The sequence below is a fragment of the Sprattus sprattus genome (genome assembly GCF_963457725.1).
Source record: "Sprattus sprattus genome assembly, chromosome: 10".
NCBI lineage: Eukaryota > Metazoa > Chordata > Actinopteri > Clupeiformes > Clupeidae > Sprattus > Sprattus sprattus.
This window is the reverse complement of record NC_137908.1, coordinates 9,154,044-9,160,154: the sequence shown is the minus strand read 5'-3', so window position 1 is coordinate 9,160,154 and position 6,111 is coordinate 9,154,044.

Sequence of the window (6,111 nt, the reverse complement as noted above, 5' to 3'; positions counted from 1 at the left end):
TATTGTGAGACGAGGGGGGGAAGGAGAAGTCCCTTTGGAGTTTCGTACAACCCTCCCTCCCTTTCCCCCCTCAGCTAAGAAACCTTAAAATGATTGCCGCAAAATTGTGTGTGTACCGTTAGCATGAGCCGATTAAAAGAAAAACCACTGAACTCTGGGAGGCTCTGTCTTGGGAGAGAGATGGAGCTGTCTTCCCATTGGTAGGTCGTATGCACCTGTTGTCCACCCGTCCATGCTTATCTGGCTGTGTCACATAAGGGGCCATATGGCGACCTGCGTACTGTCTCTCCGCCAGACTGCTGACAGACCTTCCTCCAAAGGGAGGGAGACGGAGCATGCCTCACAGTCAGATACCAGCAGTTCCTGTCTTAATCCAACATGGACTTGTACATGAATTTCAAAGTAATATCAATTGTGAAAACAAGAAGTGCAAATCAAATCGAGAAAAAAAAAAAGAGAAAAAAAAAAAACTAAATGTAGGTAGAAATGCCATAGGAAAAAAAGAGGGTGACAAACGAGTTTTAAAAATTCAAGGATTTCTGTGGAACAGTTTTAAGATTTTTCATTTTACGGAGTGACCTTGAGTTAAGGCTGAAAGACATTTTTATGGTTTGCTCTCTGTTCACCCGACTTCTCCTGCACAGCACTGGTACAGTCGTGCACACTGGCCAGTGGACAGGGGTCAGGCTGCCTGCGAACTCTGACCCCACACACACTCAGACTCCTCTGCCTTGAGATCACTTGGAAGTTTTTAATCACTGAAAGTCTACCAATTTATATCTTTTTATTTATTTATTTGCCTCTTTTCTGATAATAAATGTCAGTGCTCTGATTTCCTATGTAACTAATGTAAATCGAACGTCTACTGTAATTACTTATTGTTACAGTGTTACAGCATTGGAATGGCTCTGTAACATTCAGGCAAACCACATCTATTTCCTATTAAGGTATTTCCAGTGTAACAGTAAATAATTGCAGCATGCGTTGCGTCACACTCACTGAAACAAGCGCTCAGGAGGAGAGAGACAATAAGACCATTTTTCCCTTTGATTTCCTATTTCCCCACGTATGAAGGCACGCAACAGCAATCCACATTGACATTTCAGTCTGAAAAAGAAAAAAGACTGAAAAACAAAACAAGAGACGCAAAAAATAAATGAAGTCAGATTTACCCCCAGCTAGCTTGCAAGGACAGACTCCTCATTAGCACTATGTGGTAAAGATTGCTATGTGGGTATGATTTTCAGAGATAGAAAACTCTAAGTTGGCCCTGGTGCAAATATGTTTTTGAGAAATGAGGCACTGGTTAGAAACAGTACACTTTACTATTGCCGAATACAATGGTAAGCTTCATGCCCAGTCCTCTTCCTCATGCAAAACACGAAGATGGGCACTGTGTTGTAGACGAATGAGGTGGTGCACTATGCATCGGATAATTTTTAGCACAGATGATGTGCCCTGTAGTTAATGCATACGCAAGGCACTGAGATCAAACATGGGTCTCTGCTGTTTATGTCTGACAGAACTGTCCATCGGGGATCGGGCTCCAGAATTCCCTGCTGAGAGAATAACAGGATTCTCCACCATACTCCATTTATTTGCCTTTAAATGGTTCGGGCTCACTTTGAAGATGCTTTTTCCCCACACTGAATCATTTATTAATTGTAATGTTTATTACTCAGTGCAGACATGCAATGATCATAGCAGAGCTACGGAAGGCTTTTATCACCTTCCACTAATGATTTCTTGTGGCAACACACAACTGTCCACACATTGGATGACATGTTATTTACATACGCAATGCATTTAGGTTGATGCAACAATACTGAACAGAGCTTTGACTGGGTGTGACTAAGGAGTTTGCATTTTGACCACTTCTGTGACGTTTCTTCTTTTCCCTTATCTATCATGCCTTTTAAGTGCTTTTATGGCTTTGTGTGGTTTTGCTGTGGTACCGTAATGTCGGCAGAGCTCATATTAGCCTCACTATCACAGTCACCTCTCTTATTTTGCGTGACCCAAGACAACATAATTATCCTCTCCAACTTAGCCATGACTACTGAAACACTGACCTCGGTCCAATTCTATTTCTAACATATAGGAAGATTGTGATAGGATGTTTGAATAGTGAAAAAAGTAGGATCATCAATGTATGTGGTGGTGCCATAGAACTCTGGAGTTGTCAAATGGATGTGAATATGAAGACATGTACTGTAGTAGAGGAAAGTTTTAAGCCGCATTTAAGGCTTGTGTCCCTATTCGCATTTTGTTCATACCATGCTTCTAAAGAACGATCCTACATTAATTTTCCTTACTGTGGCAGAACCCTCAGTGAGCTGCTTTGGGGTTATCCCCCTTTGAGGAGTATCCAGAATGTTTTATGACATAGTGATTTTATTGCTTGAATATCCAAATTTTGAATTTTTACCTAATGGGATAAGGCTCTTTCTGTATTTTTAAGCCATTACTGGTTTAGCAACTTTGTGGTTTAGTCTAGTGGTCTTGATGCTGTAGAGCCTGATTCAAGAGAAACATCTTCCAGAGAAACCTCTTTTTGGAGCAGTCTTGATATCTCCCTTTACTCTTCTTAAATGCTAATGATGCCCTCAAATAATCCTGCACTGGGTATGTATGCATATAATGACAGTTGATTTCACTGTGTCACTGTGAGCTGCCATCCCTTTATCATTAGCACCAGTGACATTTGCCTGCTCATTTATAAAAGCTAAGTTTAGCAAATATATCTCAGTGCATTTGGCATACAAAATGTCCTCGTTGATAGATAGGCACCCCCCCCCACCCCCTTCCCCTACCTTTAATTTCAGTTCCCCTCCTCTCCTTGCTGATTAAATCAGCTACGTGTCAAACAAGCAAAGTATTTATACTCAGTTGCAGTGGAGACCAATTAAACTTCTATATCCCACAGGAAGCAATTAGTGCCCATATCATGTACACCTCTCAGCAAGTCAACAGTCAGTGCAGGCTACTATTTGGCTTGTGTTTGATAATCCTTTGTCTCAAGAAAGGGTCAGTACCCAGGTTCGATTCCGTGTTATTCATTCTTAGTGTACTTTGTTGCTGCTCTGTGTTCCTCACTCCTCATTGTATGCCAGAAGTTCTGGTGTGTCTGGTACATGGTACATGTCTACAAAGCTCATACATCCTGGTCTTTTGATAAGTCTCTGAGAAATCTGAATGTCTATCACTTGTCTGTTGTTTGTGGTTCTGAGCATAGTTTCCGTTCATTTATTGAGGAGTTCTGGAATGGAAACACATGTGCAGTTTGTTTCACTTACTGTAGTTGCTGTTAGCTGCTGTCTTCCAAAATGTTCTCTATCCTGAAATATCCTCAGAAACAGACAGTTTCTTTGATTTTTGCATCTCTGTCTGCCTTAGCAGCTTCTGCTGATACCTTTTTAAGACACTGTGCCTTGTCTTAAAATTTGCTATGGCCTGCTCTATTTATATCTTTCAATTCCCTCTGTAATTTCTACAACCAGGAGCTGGACATCTGTTCTTTGAGGTTTGGAATCAACATTATCTCTTATCATTTATATTATGTATCATTAAGTTCTTCTGCATATTGTGTTCATTCATTATGCATCATATTCTACAGGCAGGTGTGTGTATCAGTCTTGGTCGATTTTCAGCTATAAGTTCCCCTTTATTTTGAGCAGCTTGGTGGTCGACTGAGAAGTGGTACAGTGTCAGAGCAGACTTTTAAGTGTGTGTGCCCATATGGGAATGGTAACATTCTCTCATCTCCTCATCTCTCATCAACTTGAGACAAACTCTCTGTCTGGATTGCTTGTGTAGTCATCCACAGGGCCCTCTATATTTCCTTTTTAGCCTCTTGGATCTCTGCCAATGGTCAAAATCTGTCTAAACGTGCGGTATACTACATCAAGTTATAGTACTAATAGTGCATTTGAAATGTGTTTTGAACCTAGGATACGGACAAAATGATGCTCATTGTACACATGCGTCCACATACAAGACATTTGTTCATCACAAATCCTACAGATTGATTTCTTGCAGTCATTGTTATTGGTAGAACTTTCAATATGGTCCCTCCGTTTCTAGAGGTGGAGTCAGTGGAGATCCTTCAATACAAGGCCATGCCACTGTACTACTACTTCAAACCAACAGACAGTTTTTCTATGAAAGGATAGTCCTGGAAATTCATAATTGAACCTACTGGTGCTAAAATGTGATGCTGAGATTGATTTTTTTTTCTAATGGTGTATTCTTACTCCTAAATGTTAACACCTTACTTTTCTGCATCCTTGAATGGAGCAGAGATATTGACAATATTATTCTTTGGTTGAGAAAATCAGGCACAGCCTTGTTTAGTCTCCATGGCTTTCGGGTCGTTAGATCCCATTTGTAATGGTGGTGAGAGCTAATTAAATCTCATTCATCATTTTCTGCAAGCCATTACAAGAGACATTTCTTGTGGACAATGAAATATAAGTGTTCCAGGAACTGATTAGGTTCATTGATTTCATCATTATGTGTGTGCATACCTGACTAAGATTTTATCAGGATTAACAGGCTATAAACCACTGTATGTGTAAATATACATTATTTCATCTAATTTGTCCAGACATAAAGTTTAACAGTGTTTACTGTGTATCAGACATGGATTAGTATGGAAAGATATACGTAGGGAGTGTCATGAGGGGTTCTTACAGTAGCATTATGACAAAAATAATATGGCATATATTTATTGAAGATATTGATGCAAAGTATGTACACAGTTAGAAGTTGGGGGATAGATGGGGCTGGTCCATCTTCCTTTTACATTTCTCTTAATTCTCTTAATCATATACGATACCATTTTCTACTGGTTGGGAGAATGAAGGGTCCTTGGGTTTGCCTACTATAAGAATTATGGTGGCTAAAGACAACAGTCACCTGTATCTTGCCTGTTGTTGCCTTTTGTTTCTAGAGTTCTTTTTACATGAGAATAGGAAAAAACATATCAGAGGTAGTCCAGACTTTTAAAGTTAAAAATTGTATTAAAGTTCTTAAACTGAGGATCAAGTGAGATTTTATCTAACATAGCTTTAAAGAGGATGTTCACTTTTGTTTCTTGTTTTCATGATGTTTTACAATGTATTTTGTGTACATATTTTCTTTTTGGTTATTTTCTGACTGATCAAAAGAGGTGAATATCAAACTGTCTGTTTTCAAAATACGACACACAAATCAGTGATTTTTTTTAAGAAAAAGAAATACAGTTCCAAGACAACTGTGAGTTGATCGTTCCCCCTAATAAATGATTGTGTAAATATAAAAACCTGAGACTTTTGAAAAGTCTGATCTTTTGTATTTTTCTTTTGCTGTCTGATCTGTTTTATCAATCTCAGAAATGGATAATGGTTATCACAATATGTTTTTACACACCATATTATTTAAGCTTTATTTACAAAAGAAACACTTTTAATTACATAAAAGTAAACATTGTTTTTTTATATATATAACTTTCATTCAACAGTTCCACACTGTATATCTAACAATATCACCATGTTCTATTAACAAAGAAATGTCAATAAAAGGTTTAAAAAGCTTTGCAATGACTCTTACACTGTTCAAGAAGAAAATTAGTGTTAATAAGTAAGTCTCATGATTTATGATTCCCATAATATCGTGAAAGGCCAAAAGTATGCAACTTAAATAGCATGCCAGATCATAAAGAACACAGAATGATGTTCCGGTGCACAGTGCCCTCAGGATCTTTCTCACCTCAATGATCAATACTTTCAAACAGTCTAATGGGTGCATATTTCTTTCCTCTTAAATATGACAAGCATTGTTTTTAACCATATGTGATGAACAAAGCCTACTATATGCCAACTCTGGTGAAACCCAGGCAGCAAAGTGTGCAAGCCACAGCAAAGAGGTTTATTTTTGCATGCGGTGGACTTCTGAGTAGCAGAGGTACAAGCCTGGCCTGTAATAACAGTGCATTTAACACTGCACATGAGCTTCCCACATGCAGCACGGCCACTTCCCTTAGCCGGTCTTGTGTTTTTCCCCCCGATCTAAATTGGACTAAATCGTGAAGTGCTGAGGTGAGCACTTCAACAACTCTTACATCCCCCGAGC